We start from the raw sequence: 15,547 nt of genomic DNA, 5'->3' as shown, positions 1-15,547 counted from the left end.
ATCTTGAGAATATGCCCCATAAATTCTACACACAATGAGGCAGATCAGGCCTTTCTTTTGTATTAACACTGACTATAATTAGAAACCATCTAATGTAATGTACCATGTTAACTGCTGTGTAATGTGTCTCAACTTAACAGAACTCTTCAATGATGTCAATGAACCTGTATCTCATTCATAATGTCTGAAGATCACCAGTTGTGATGATTTTATCAACATTTGAAATATAAATAAAAAGAGGACAATTAGTTGGTGTCACCTTTGGTGGCAGCTAAGGTAGAGAAAAAGTGCTTTTAAATGTATGCTGTCTGTGCGCTTGTGGTTAAGTGTGTTTATGTGAGAGAGTCTATGTATGTGTGAGCAAGTGTGTATTTAACCCCTTCGCTGCTGCGGACATTCCGCTGCAGTGCTGGGGGGGGCAGGGGGGCAGCGCGGCGGGCCTGTGCTCATGACGGAGCCGCTCCGTCATGAGCCACAGTTGAGCTGTGCTCATGACGGAACGGTTCCGTCATGACTCCGCCCATTTGCGTTGTCGCCCCGCACAGGCGGGGAAACAGCGCCGTGCAGGCGGAGCGGCCGCCAACAGGATTGTCATGACGGAACCGTTCCGTCATGAGCACACGGCAACCGTGGCTCATGACGGAACGGTTCCGTCATGAGCAGGGAAGGGGTTAAGTATAAGCATGTGTGTGAGGGAGAGTCAGTGGCAGGTAGTGAGTGAGAATGTTTAGATTCAGTGTAAGTAGTATGAGCGAGACGTAATGAATAAGAATAAGTGCCTGCAAGTGAGTGAGTGAGAATGAATAAGAATAGGTGTAAACGAGTATTAGATAGTGTGAGTGAGAATGAGTGTGAGTGAGAAAGAACGAGGGAGTTTGAGAGAGAAGCTTGTAAATCCATAATTGCCCCAGGCCTAATGAAGGTGATTTTTGTCCTGTACAGACACCCATTGTAAAATATTGCTGCTAGCATACTTGTGGCAATTCTTAGTATGGAGGACACCCGTGACAAACTAGTGGCGCTGGCACACTGTAGGTATTTTTTGACATAATGTGCATCCATGCTAAAATACTGGTAATAGCATTCTAGAGGTAGGTCTTGGCATGATGGACTTCATTTAGGAGTCACCCTTGGCCTCAGAGGTGTAAAAATCAGTGACAGAAATACAACTTGTCCTTGGGGACATTGGTAGGGGCTCCACTCTCTTTGTATTCTGTCAATGTTTTATTACACTGAAGTAGATGTAATATATATATATATATATATTTATATATATATATATATATATATATATATATATATATATATATATATATATACATATATATAAATATATATATATATATTATCTACTGGGGGTCGCCAGTAGATAGTTATAGTTATGACCGTGTTTCCATAGGAAATCTGAAAATTCTATTTTGAATAACTTTGGCGCCGGTTGACGAATCCTCGCGAATTTTTCAAAATAGGTGGGGCGCTCCGCTCAGCTCCTACCCTGAAAGTCTCGGGGGGATTCGTGAAGCGGGGGCTGAGAAAAAGGGGGGTCCCAAAACGCGTTTTCCCCATGCATTTTTCCATAGGGACCTTTAGTCCAAGGTACAGCCCGAACGGTTGAACAGAATTACTTGAAATTTGGCATAGAGGTAGTCCTCAGGTCAGGGATGTGCCTTTTGGATATCTGGAGTCAATCTGCTCAGTCGTTCCTGAGAAAATTGCAGTTAAAAGTACATATATATCTATAAGCGTGCACCGTGTGCGTACGGTAAGCATACCGTACGCGCACGCTGCCATGCGCGAGCGCAATTCTGATTGGCTGTTAGATGTCAGTAAACATTCGAATCGGTCGAAATCAGGAAGTGTCGGCCGCCATTTTGTCTCTCGCAGTCTGAGGCAGTGAAAAACAAAGGTGGAGAACGTGAAAAGGGGGCTAGCCTTTGTCAGGGGGTCACTGAAGGACCCCCCAGGGTGAAAAAAACAATTTTTTTTTCCGAAAAAGAGCGAGATGCGTGCACCGTACGCGCACGGCACGCACAACGCATCGTGGGCGTTCGGTGCGCAAAGCGCACCGAACGCACACAGCGCGCGCACGGTGAGTGAAGCGCACCGTGCGCGCACGGTGCGCGCCCTATGAAAAACCTGAAAAAAAAAAAATATTAATAAATACATAACTTAGCATTTAAAAAAACGTACAAATTCACTTAAAAAACCATAGGTTTCACACATGTTATAGTTAGGAATTAGCATTTAAAAAACCTTGCAAATTCACTTAAAAACCCATAGGTTTCACACATGTTATAATTAGCTGGACATTTCCCTCGTAAAAAACCAATGAAATTCCCCTGTTATAGTTAGTGCAGGCAACTATAACTCACGCGACCGCAATCCTCTGCTGATGACGTCAGATATTACATCACTGATGACATATGTGTCTTTCTGAAAAATAAATATTTGTAATATATGTATAGCTAAAGATTAATGGAAGAAGACATGGGTAAATAAGTGTCTAAATACAGTGATGTAATATCTGACATCATCAGCAGAGGATTGCGGTCGCGTGAGCTATAGTTGCCTGCACTAACTATAACGGGGGAATTTCATTGTTTTTTTACGAGGGAAATGTCCAGCTAACTATAACATGTGTGAAACCTATGGTTTTTTGAGTGAATTTGCAAGGTTTTTTAAATGCTAATTCCTAACAATAACGTGTGTGAAACCTATGGTTTTTTAAGTGAATATATATATATATATTGTTGACAAAGGCAGTGAGCTGAAATGCATCCGTTAAAGGTTATAGACCGTTGCTGCAGCTTTCTGAATTAAAGAATCTTACCCGCTAAACAGAGTGCCAAATTTCCTTCATCACTGCAAGGACAAGTTTTCATTTATATATTTATACAGAATGCTTAAACATCACAGTCCTTCTTCAGTGTCTTTGAAGCCAAATTCAAAAGAGCAAATGGATGTACACACTCATGTGATGCAAATGATTATGACTCACATGAGTTGAAACGCGTTATGCCAAAGAACTTGCCTGAATAAATGATTATCACTGGTGCTCGGCTGGTTGGGCTTGCTTGCACAGACGGAGGAGTGCGGATTTTTTTTTCTGGTGGAATATATGGAAATGATGCACCCTCTAGGCCAAACCCGAGAGACTGGCGGTCTATTACCTCACCTTGCTTATGGAATATATTTGAATGGGATGACCATTGGCTGAACCCAAGGATGGAGACAGAATAAGGCTGGGAGGGCCACCATTTAGAGGCCCGCCCCTACTGGGTTAAATTTTCTTGAACAGTCAGTTTTTGTGGGGGTATTGAACCCTTACACGTTGAGTAGATGTAACTAAATACAGGCAAGTCCTTTACCGCCCACAAGAGTGACGTGATCTCTAATTTTACATTGATGCCAAATGACTCTGCCGTGAATTATATTTCATCCTTGGAAGGCACGATATTGGAATGGTGGTACATGTCATTTTAAAAGGGACATGATAGAGCGCAGTTGTGCTCTCTAATTTGTAGGGGTGCATTATAATCATGAGTACGTTGCACCTGCATTTATTCTTTTGCGTGTTAAATAATGGTGTTAGAAATGTACCGTAATAACATGAAAGTGTTGTACTATAGTTGTGTTTACTTGAATGTGAAAGGATGTTTGCACTATAGAATAGTTGTGCTCAGCTAAAAGCCTAATGTGCAACGGTGAATTAGAAGTGCTTAAGCAAGCATTCATTTATATGTAATTTCATGTGGCTTGTACGCCATTTCCTTATGTTGGCCGGCTTCTGTAGGCCTGAAAATGTCATTTACCCTGGAGGCTTGCCTGAATCTCGTCCTGTTTATAGCGCTATGCGCTGGAAGCCCGCAATTGAATTTTAAAAACCCCGTTTTGTCTTTTGCTTTGATTTAAATTGCGCTTGTTACACCGTGTTTTTAAAAGTTAGAATAAATTGTTTAGATACTATCAGTTGCCCTACCTGTGCCCTTAGACCCGGATCGCACTGCTGCACTGTAAAACAGGATTGCATTCACCGCCATTCGGGCGGCCCGGTCCCCGCGCTTTGTTTTCCTGGGACGCCATCTTGGGTGGGTCACAAGCGCTCCTCAGCCATTCGCTGAAGCCGGCACGTGGACTGGCTAGAGGCTGAAATTGGCAATAGTATTTAAGTCAGGTAGGAGAGTCTCTTACTCTTGCCTGAATCTCGTCCTGTATATAGCGCTATGCGCTGGAAGCCCGCAATTGAATTTAAAAAACCCCGTTTTGTCTTTTGCTTTGATTTAAATTGCGCTTGTTACACCGTGTTTTTAAAAGTTAGAATAAATTGTTTAGATACTATCAGTTGCCCTACCTGTGCCCTTAGACCCGGATCACACTGCTGCACTGTAAAACAGGATTGCATTCACCGCCATTCGGGCGTACCCGGTCCCCGCGCTTTGTTTTCCTGGGACGCCATCTTGGGTGGGTCACAAGCGCTCCTCAGCCATTCGCTGAAGCCGGCACGTGGACTGGCTAGAGCCCTACATAATTAGCAGAGTGTGGCGCGCAGCGTGTACGCGCAGCGTGGACGCCTTAGTGATGCCGGAGTCACGCCAGAGTCCAGCCCGTCTGCGCCCGTCCGCGCTGAGGAAGCGCTGGATGGCTGGACCCTGGACCTCGTCGATACCCTTTCACCCCGCTATAGCTATTCTCACCGGCAAATGATATGCCTGAAACCTCGAAGACTAGGATGTTCGCATTTCTACGAGCCTGACGAACTTCTTCTTCCCTTACGATGTGGCTGCCATCCCACGCGTAGGCCTTCCAATTTTGTCCCTTATCACCTTCCCCCTAGCCAACCTGCCATCATCAGTTCTAGGACAGTGGGAGTAGAAGGCATCCTGATTAATGCCCGCTCCCTTGTCAAAAATAAGATAATGTTTAAGGAGATGGTATCAGATAGAATGCCTACCCTAGTGTTTGTCACTGAAACATGGGCCAAAGATTCATCTGGTCCTGATCTAATTGAAGCGGTCCCGGAAGGGTACTGCCTGGCTAGATTCGACAGACAGGGTCGAGTGGGAGGGGGCATAGCGATCCTTCATAAAGCCCACCTCCAATGTCATATTGTACCTACACTCGACTTCCCGGATTGCTTTCAAGCTTTTTATTTTACAATAAAGGAAGCGCAATGTCCCTTTTTTAATGGAATCCTAGTATATCGACCTTCAGGCTCGAGGACCGATTTTACGCACAACTTCCTCCAGGCCCTGGAACCCTACTTTGGTCAAGAAAATTTCTCCATTTTGGGTGATTTTAATTTTAATTTAGAACGGCATGATTTATCCGATACATCATGTCTTATTGAGGCCCTGGCGTCCTGTGGACTCACGCAGCGAATTAGCGGGGCCACTCATCGTGCAGGCCACACATTAGATGGCATTTTCTCAAATGATCTCCGTGTTACCATCAAAGATCCGGTGTATCTATCTTGGTCGGATCACCTTGCAGTTCCATTTTTCTTGGAATATCATAGGGTGGGTGTCTGCAAAATAGGGAATCACGTAAAGGAAACTGCTAGAAACTTTAGAAATCTTAGCAGTGATTTCTTCGCGCCCTGGGCTGCTAGCCTTCTTATTACAGGTTTGGACAGTGTACAGTCCGCAGTTGGCCATTTCGAACAGGTTACTATGGAGGCCCTGAATGAATTGGCCCCAGTACAGACCCGCCGCCGAGCCAGAAAGAGACCATCTGCCCCATGGTTCTCTGACTCTCTTAGACTCCTCAGGCAACAAGTGAGGAGGAAGGAGAGGCTCTGGCATGCTAGCTGGGACCTTAAGAACAAGGAAGCCCATAAACTCCTTGTCAGGAAATATAAAGCGGCGATTGTGCAGGCCAAACAAGACTACTATGTAGCCCTGACAACCTCGCTCTCCTCGCCGAAGGAGCTCTTTAAAATCGTTGACTCTTTAGTCAACCTGCAAGCTCCTGATCCTGTTATTCCATCTCAAGACCTATGTGATAAGATTGCCTCCTTTTTCCACACGAAAATACAGGATATCCACTTGGCTCTTGAGGAACAAAGAGCTTGTATCAGTGTGCCCACTGCTCGGGTTGAGATGAATATGACCACTATTGACATCTCCCCACTGTGCACCCTGGACTCCTTTCCCCCGCTGGCCTTGCATGATCTGGAGATCTTGCTTAATAAGACTAAGTCAGGTTCTCCCCTGGATACCTGCCCATTGAAAATCATCAAGCAGTGCAGGGAGACCCTCCTACCACCGTTGCTAGAAATAATGAATCTTGCCATCAGAGACGGCATCTTCCCTCTGGAGTGGAAGAAGGCAGTAGTGAACCCCCTGTTAAAGAAGGCCTCTCTCGATCCGGAGGTCTTAAAAAATTTCCGTCCTATTTCGCTGCTTCCGGCTCCAGCGAAGATGCTTGAGGCACATCTTAACAAGCATCTCGCTGTCTTTGTGGAGAGCTCTGGCTGCCTGGACTCCTCCCAGCATGGATTCAGGAGGGAACACAGCACAGAGTCAGCCCTCACCATCGTGCTTGATAAAATCCGCACGACAGTCGATGGGGGCCAGACCACCCTCCTGGTCCTACTAGATCTAACTGCGGCCTTCGATACCCTCTCCCCCTCAGTACTTACATCGCGCCTGAGGGATGTGGGGGTGAAGGACGCAGCCCTAGATCTACTGACTTCTTTCCTTGATGGGAGGGAACAAAGAGTCAAGCTGGGGGAGTTCCTATCTCCATCCCGACTTGTGCTATGTGGGGTCCCCCAAGGGTCGGCGCTTAGCCCGACCCTATTCAACATCTACGTGACCCCACTAGCCAGACTAATAAGAACTTTCGGGATGGAGGTAGTTTCTTATGCAGATGACACCCAAATACTCGTCTCTCTCTCCCATTCAGATGTGCAAACCGCCTTCAAGTTTAGATCTTGTATGGAGGCGGTTGGTCATTGGATGATTCAGAACTCTCTTAAACTGAATGGGGAGAAGACTGAGGTGATGGTGTTTGGAGGGAAAGAAAACATCTGGTCAGCCAATTGGTGGCCTGACTCGCTGGGAAAGTGTCCTTCCCCCACTACATCTGCTAAGAATCTCGGGGTGATGATAGACCCTGCCCTTGACATGAACAAACAGGTGAGTAGAACCATCTCCACCTGCTGGGGCTTGATCTACACTCTTCGAAGGATTAGGAAATACTTTTCCTTGCAGTCCAGAAAGCAAATAGCTGTCGCACTCATTGGTTCACGCTTAGACTACTGTAATGCGCTGTATGCGGGGCTAAACAGGAGCCTCCTGCAGCGCTTACAGGTAGTTCAAAATGCCACAGCTAGATTTGTTCTGGCTATTCCCAGACGCTCTTCGGCCACGGCGGCCAGGAAAACGCTGCATTGGCTACCGGTAGAACATCGAATACGGTTTAAAGTCTTATGCATGACATATAGAGCCATTGCAAAAAACAGCGACTCGGGAGTTGGTTCCATCATCTCTCACTACACTCCTGGAAGGAACTTGCGTTCCTCCGGGAAATCGCTTCTGACAGCTCCCCGCATACGAAGAGCTTAGTGGGGTGGCAGGGCCTTTTCCACTCTGGCCCCCAAATGGTGGAATGACCTTCCTCTGGACCTCAGATCCCTACCCTCCCTACAGAAATTCCGTAGTGCCCTCAAAACTTGCCTCTTTCGGCAAGCCTATATGTAAGGATGTTTGCTTCAATTCTGATCGTATTGTTAGGCGCCTTGATACCTGCGGGTTATTGTTTTGCGCGTTATAAATTTTTATCAATCAATCAATCAATCAGGCTCTCTAGAGGAGTTAACGTGGAGGTTTGAATAGCATGTGCATGTTTAGTTGTTCTTTCTCACTATTTTCCATTGTATGTGGTGTATTCATAATTGTTAGTTAGAATAACACTTTGTTTTAGGAGTTAGGCTCGGAGAGCAATGGATACAATGAGCGTATGAGAAGCCGATATCTGTAGACGGTGTTCTTTTTCATTGGAACAGGCCTTGGAAGCAAGGTCATCGCGCCAGAAGCTGGGAGAGCAGAGGTGGAGTGGAAATTCACCTATGAGAAGATGCTCAGTGGGAAGTGTCAATGAGGAGACCCAATAGGGCGTGTTTTGTGATCTCGAAGTTTGAATTAGGGACAGAGTCCCACGGGTTGAGTTAGTAGAAGAGTGGGAGACACTAGGAGAAGAGGAGCATCTTAGAACACGCGCCGTAGTTTACTTGACCTATACAATGTGAGTGTACTTCTTAGGAAGTCTTCAGGCGCTGACACCTTTACCTTTTTCCTAACTTGCCTGGGAGAAAATGTTAAGTAGGGAAGTAACTTTTGTGGTAGAGTAGGGATAGATTAATGCTTTTCAATTATGAAGCTGTGATGAAGTCTGACATAGACGTGGGGGCACTTATTGCCTGAGTTCTGTTTCTGGAAGTCGTCATTCTATTTATGCTTTATTGAGTAATCTTTGCCCATAGGTTTGGTTTTGTGTTAGTTCCGATGTATTTTTACAACCTCGTTTTGAGCTGTCTGTATGTCCAACTATTTTTGGCTTTCTAATAAATTGACTAACTTGGAAATTGGAGTCCATGATCCTTGAGAGTCCTGAATTATTGGGCTTACACATTTTGTTGTAAATAGTGTTTCTGTACATCTCTTCCTCTACCAAGCAGGAACCAACAATCTATCCATCAGAGAGCGTTCCAAAGTAATTTATAGGTGGAACCTCAGCCCCATCAGTTGGTAGCAATTTTGGATGGTTTCTTATTGGATTGAGGGAGAGAATAATCTAGAACATAAGGAGAAACTAGTTGTAGAGCCCCAAAAAGTCGAGAACGGCGGAGCATGCTGGAAACCGATGGAGAATGATGGTGCGGCGGGAACAACGGTTCACGGTGTTGTGAGTATTAATAGGGATGTTTGTGTTAGATTGTGGTGATGAATTGATTGTGTGATGTCTTGCGTAGTTGGATTGAGAGTCGAGTGATTGTGGTTGTGGGCTGACCGTATGCAGTCCATGTGATATGATTTGATGTTTGATGATCTGATGTCAGGCTCGACGAGTAGTCTAAGATCCCGGGTTAGAGATTTGAGGTTTAGAAGACACCCAGTGTCATAATTGTCTGACCAGTGATTGTGGGAGTCATGAGGCGCTATTGGCAAACCCACAGGTGATGGGGAAACATGTGTGAGAGAGCTTAATAGAGTCATGTGGGAAGCTAGTGCAGAAGGGCGGACCACAGCGATTCGAGTGGCCAACGCAGATCGTGGGTCACTCTGTGTGAATGGATTTAAGTGAGTGGATCCTATCAATTTGTTTACAGGACTGTCTGGCCATTCGTGGGCAGATGGTCTGAGGTGACTGTCCGGTTGTTTCGCGGACAGATGGTCACCAGTGCTGAGGCAGGCAATTACTTGTGAGACTGTCCGGTCGTTTGGTGGAAAGACAGTCAATTATGTGACTGTCCGGTCGTTTGGTGGACAGACAGTTACTTGATTCTATGTGTGACGTGTGTGAATGTGCAGAGAAAGATTGTGAAGGAGGGGGAACCGTTGTGAGGAAGAAGAATGACGTTGTAGTGTGCCATGCTGTGATAGGTCAGTTGGTGTAAAGCCGCGCTGGGATTGGTGGATTGCCATCAGGAAGTGGAAAAGAAAATATTTGTAGGGAAGACAAATTTATTTCAAAATGCGATGCTTTAGAGTGTTACGTGACCTTTCTAGAGGAGATAGAGGAGTAGTGACTTGAGTGGGTGAGGAAGCACCACCAGAGGACAGCCCAGCACACTTTATGGTCACAATTGTAGGACTCAATACTATAATTTGGCTCGAAAATCGGCAAAAGATTTCAGAGAACGAGGAAGAATTGGCTTTTCCATGTTATGGTTCCTTTAGATTAGAGATGTTTTGCCAATTGAGGGTTTCATTATGACCTCCATGTAGACCAGCACAGTTTGAGGCGTTAGATGCATGGAAAAGAGCAGCACATGCAAGGAAGAGGGACCGAAGTTAGGAGAGAATAAAGAAATCAATGAGAGCACTTCAGGATGCATGATGGGATGCGCAGACTAAAAGATGGAGAATAAATGCCATCGAAGGAGAAAGGTTATTTCCGCTATTAGTGAAGGCAGGAGACGCTAGGAAAAAGAGGGAGGAGGATGACAGTAACACTGATGACAGCCTGTGAGAAAGATTATTGGCAGAGCCTCCTCCACCATATAATCCAGACTCAGAAGAGGGAAAGCGAGCGATTAGAGGAAGTGTGGGGGAACCACAGGTGAACCCTGGTGTGAGGGTACTGTGAACGATTTCAACAGTAACAGTAGGAAGTGGGACACCAGCATAAGGGGGACAGAGAGGAATTGAGCGAATGCTGCTTCATGGTTGCCGGATGCCCTTAACGTGACAGTCACCATTGGACCTATCGTGTCAGTGTATGACCCGATTCAGAGGGAAGACAGTAACCAGTCACAATCCGGAGTAGGACAAGTGGTCAGCTCTGGAGAGAGTGGTACTGTGAGCAGAAACGGTTGATTCTTGATACCATTCAAGACTAGTACTCCCTTGCCAGCTACTGCAGACTCTTCAAGGAGTAGAGTGGGTCAAGTGCAGTAAGGTTAGCATCACTGGTCGGCGTGTAAAATAGCAGTTGAATGGCCATCTTCAGAACCAGACCGAGACCCTGTAACTAATGGTCCTTCACCTATGGTGATAAAAAGTATGATCAGGTAATCACATGGTTGCAGTTCAAAATTTCTCCACAAGATATCGATTGGGTCAAGATTGATCGGAAGACCCAAGAGGCCTAGGAATCAGTACATGAGTATTATGAAAGGCTCTTGCAAGCCTTTAAGCAGTATGTTATGTTATGTTATGTTATTTTATTTATTAAGCGCACAGCTACTCGGAAGTGTCCCGGCGCTAACAACAGAAGAGGCAGCCGAACCACAGATATCCATCAAAACAGCAGTGTCTTCAGGGATTTTCTAAACAGGTGCGGATCACAAATAGCCCTCAGAGACAGGGGACGAGCATTCCAGGCAAGGCAGGCTCTACGGGCAAACGAGTTGCCCCCCAATCGAACACGCTTAAATTTAGGGGTCTGCATGAGCAGCAATGAGGATGACCTCAGCTGTCTCCTAGGAATGTAAAAGGAGAATCTGTCCTGCAGATACTTAGGGCCCAAGCCATGAAGGGCCTGTTGTACAATAGACAACATTTTAAATTTAAGGCGTGATTCGACGGGAAGCCAATGAAGTGCCCACAGTTGGGCCCGGGCACTTTGCCGGGAGGACAGGCCGCCCAGAAGTCTAGCTGCTGAATTCTGGACCACCTGCAGTTTCCTTACAAGGTGTCCAGGGCACCCTACCAGGAGGGCGTTAGCATAGTCTAGGCGGGAGAGAAGCAAAGCACACACCACTGTTTCTCTGTCCCTGTCTGGGAGCAAGGGAAGAAACTTCTTAAGACTCCTCAGTAACCCAAAGCATGTGCCAGCAAGTTTTTTTATATGCGAAGCGAAGTTCAGGTTTTCATCAAACCAAACGCCGAGGTTTTTAACGGCTCCATTGATCGCTGGGGGACATGGGAAGCCCGAAGGCCAAAGTCTTGTTCTAAACTCAGAGGAAAAAGAGCCGAACAGCAGGACTTCCGACTTTGCCTCATTGCATTTCAGCTGTGCATTGGCCAACCACTAAAAGACAGAGGACAGACACTGATGAGGTTTGACCACCGAGTCATCTTCTTTGTTCCAAGTGAACAGCAGTTGGGTCTCATCTGCGTAGGCCATCACTTTGGCCCCCAAGGACTCCGCCAGGAAAACCAGCAGAGTCAATCAATCAATCAATCAAGGACATTTATAGAGCACACTACTTACCCGTTGGGTCTCAAGGCGCTTAGGGGGGGGGGGCCGTTACTGCTCGAACAGCCAGGTCTTGAGCTTCTTCCTGAAGGAGAGGTGGTCTTGGGTCAGGCGCAGGTCGGCCGGGAGGGAGTTCCAAGTCTTGGTGGCCAGGTAGGAGAAAGACCTTCCTCCTGTTGTCGCTCTACGGATGCGTGGGATGGTGGCGAGGGCGCGGCTGGCTGAACGGAGGTGGCGTTTGGGTGCGTAGAAGTTGATTCGGTTGTTGAGGTAGCTCGGGCCTTGGTCGTGTAGGGCTTTGTGTGTGTGGGTGAGGAGACGGAAGGTGATTCTTTTGTTGACGGGGAGCCAATGCAGGTCTCTCAGGTGTCCGGAGATGTGGCTGTTTCGTGGGATGTTGAGGATGAGTCTGGCTGAGGCGTTCTGGATCCGCTGGAGTCTCTTCTGGAGCTTGGCGGTGGTTCCGGCGTAGAGGGCGTTGCCGTAGTCCAGTCGGCTGGTGACGAGGGCCTGGGTGACGGTCTTCCTGGTCTCCGTGGGGATCCACCAGAAGATCTTCCGTAGCATGCGCAGGATGTTGAAGCACGCCGAGGAGACGGCGTTGACTTGTCTGGTCATGGAGAGGGAGGAGTCCAGGATGAAGCCCAGGTTGCGTGCGTGGTTTGTCGGTTTGGGTGCGGTGCCCAGGGCGGGGGGCCACCAGGAGTCGTCCCAGGCGGTGGGTGTGGAGCCCAGGATGAGGACCTCCGTCTTGTCTGAGTTCAGTTTCAGGCGGCTGGTCGTCATCCACTCGGCTACCTCCTTCATCCCTTCGTGCAGGTTGGCTCTGGCGGCGGCGGGGTCGTTGGTCAGGGAGAGGATCAGCTGGGTGTCGTCGGCGTAGGAGATTATGTTGAGGTTGTGTTGGTGTGCGATGGCCGCGAGGGGGCTCATGTAGACGTTGAAGAGGGTAGGGCTCAGCGAGGATCCTTGAGGGACGCCGCAGATGACTTCGGTGGCCTCTGACTTGTACGGTGGCAGGCGGACTCTCTGTGTTCTTCCGTCGAGGAACGAGACGATCCATTCCAGTGCCTTCTCCTGGACTCCGACGTTGCTGAGGCGTTGCACTAGGGTGCGGTGGCAGACAGTGTCGAAGGCCGCGGAGAGGTCTAGGAGGATGAGGGCCGCTGTTTCTCCGTTGTCCATCAGGGCTCGGATGTCGTCGGTGGCGGCGATGAGGGCGGTCTCGGTGCTGTGGTTGGCTCGGAAGCCGGACTGCGAGGGGTCGAGGGATCCGTTCGTCTCGAGGAAGGCGGCCAGCTGTTTGTTGGCGGTCTTCTCGATGACTTTGGCTGGAAACGGGAGTAGCGAGATGGGGCGGTAGTTCTTGAGTTCGGTGGGGTCTGCTATAGGTTTCTTGAGTAGAGCGCTGAGTTCGGCGTGCTTCCAGCTCTCGGGGAAGGTGGCGGTGTCGAAGGAGGTGTTGATAATGTCCCGCAGGTGGGGTGCGATGACAGCGTCGGCCTTGTTGAAGACGTGGTGAGGGCAGGGGTCAGTCGGAGATCCGGAGTGGACGGAGTTCATCATGCGGACGGTGTCTTCGGTGCTGATCGGAGTCCAGGCGCGGAGGGTGGTGGTGGGGGGCGTTGGTGCAGTCGTGGCGTGCGTCGGATTGGTGCTGAAGCTGTTGTGTATGTCCGCGATCTTGTTGTGGAAGTAGGAGGCGAGGGAGTTGCAGAGGTCTTGCGAAGGGGTGATGTCGTTGTTTCCGGCGTTGGGGTTGGAGAGCTCTTTCACGATGTTGAAGAGTTCCTTGCAGTTGTGTGCGTTGTTGTCCAGCTGGTCCTTGAATGCAGTTTTCTTGGCGGCGCGGATCAGTTGGTGGTGCTTCCGGGTGGCGAGTTCGAGGGCGGTCATGTTGTCCGGTGTAGGTTCCTTTCTCCAGACTTTCTCGAGGGCTCGGCAGTTCTTCTTGGAGCTCTTGAGTTCGTCGGTGAACCATGGGGCTTTCTTGCTGCCGGGTCTGCTGGGCGGGGTCCTCAGAGGGGCGAGTTCGTCCGCGCAGTTGCTGATCCACTTCGTGAGGTTGTCGGCGGCCTGGCTGGGGTTCGCTGAGCTGGCAGGAGGGTGCTGGCTCAGGGAAGCGGCGAGCTGGTCGGCTGTGATCTTGTTCCAGTTTCTTCTAGCAACCTGTTGCTGGTGGTGGTGGATCGTCGTTCTTCTGAAGGTGAAGTGGACGCAGCTGTGGTCCGTCCAGTGGAGTTCTGTGGCGTGGCTGAAGGCGATGTCTTTGCTGGATGAGAAGACGGCGTCGAGTGTGTGTCCGGCGAGGTGGGTGGGGGTGTTCACCAGTTGCTTGAGTCCAAGGTTGGCGAGGTTGGCGAGCAGGGTGCTGGTGTTGTGGTCGTTTTTGTTCTCCAGGTGGAAGTTGAGGCCCCCCAGAGGATGTAGTCAGCGGAGGGGAGGGCATGCGGGCTGACGAAGTCGGCGATGTCCTCGCTGAATTGAGTGCGTGGTCCCGGGGGTCGGTAGATCAGGGTGCCTCTGAGGGTGGTCTTCAGGTCGGTGTGGATCTGGAAGTGCAGGTGTTCGGCAGTTGTGAGGGTGTTGTCGGTGCTAGTCGTGATTCGGATGGTGTTCTTGTGGATGATGGCGATGCCTCCTCCCATCTGGTTGGCGGTGCGGTCCCTCCGGGTGATCTTGTAGCCCTCTGGGATGGCGATGGCGATGTCGGGCGCTGAAGAGGCGTTCATCCAGGTCTCCGTGATGAAGGCAACGTCAGGGGATGTGGCGTCTAGGAGGTTCCAGAGTTCGATGGCGTGTCTGTGGACGGAGCGGGTGTTGAGCAGGATGCACTTGAGGTGGTTGCTGCTGGTGTTCGGCTTGGCAGGTGCTGGTGCCGGGCAGGTCTGGATGCAGGTGAACTTGCAGGCGTGGCAGCTGATGGGTCCGTGGGTGTTCTTCGGAGTAGCTCGGTAGCATCCCTGGGTCCCGCCGGTGTTGAGTGCGATGAGTGTTGCGGCGTCGTAGGACTGTCGGGTCGTCTTCCGTCGGTGGGGTCCAGGGGTACTGGCACTGGGCGCGGTCCAGGCGCGGGCGGGCGTAGACGGGCTTACCTTTGGCGCGCCTTCGGCGCACAATCGGCGCGCCCGCTGCGCGTGACCGCTGCGCGTGACCGCTGCGCGTTCGCACGGTTGCCATATATGGCGAAGTGCGCGGGGGGGCGGAGCAGCTGGGAGGCGGGAGCGGGGAGGGTACAGAAGGCAAAAAGGGGCGGGGTTAGCGGCGGTGGCGGGAAGCGGGGAGGGAGGACGAACGGCAGCAAATAAACCGGCAAAACAGGAAGGAAATTACAATAACTAGAAAACAGGCAATACAAAAAGACAAAAACAATTTAAACACAGCAAAAACAACAGGGGCAGGACAGGCGAGCACGGACCACGCCGCTCGGGGGCAGGGGGCGTGGTCACGCGGCGGCAGCGAGGCAGTCAGGCAGGGAAGGCACACGCAGCAGCTGGTGGCCGTGCGGCGCGGGGGTGTCCTAGAACTAGGTCACCTAGTCACATAGATGTTAAAAAGCAGAGGGGTAAGTGACGACCCCTGCGGTACCCCCGTAGTAACCCTCAAGGGGACCGAAGCACAAGGAGGGAGCCAAACCTGCTGCAACCTTCCCTCCAAAAAGGAGCTGATCCAAAGCAAAGCA

The sequence above is a fragment of the Triturus cristatus genome, chromosome 3_1 (genome assembly GCF_964204655.1).
Source record: "Triturus cristatus chromosome 3_1, aTriCri1.1, whole genome shotgun sequence".
In the NCBI taxonomy this organism is placed as follows: Eukaryota; Metazoa; Chordata; class Amphibia; order Caudata; family Salamandridae; genus Triturus; species Triturus cristatus.
This window is presented reverse-complemented; position numbering follows the sequence as displayed.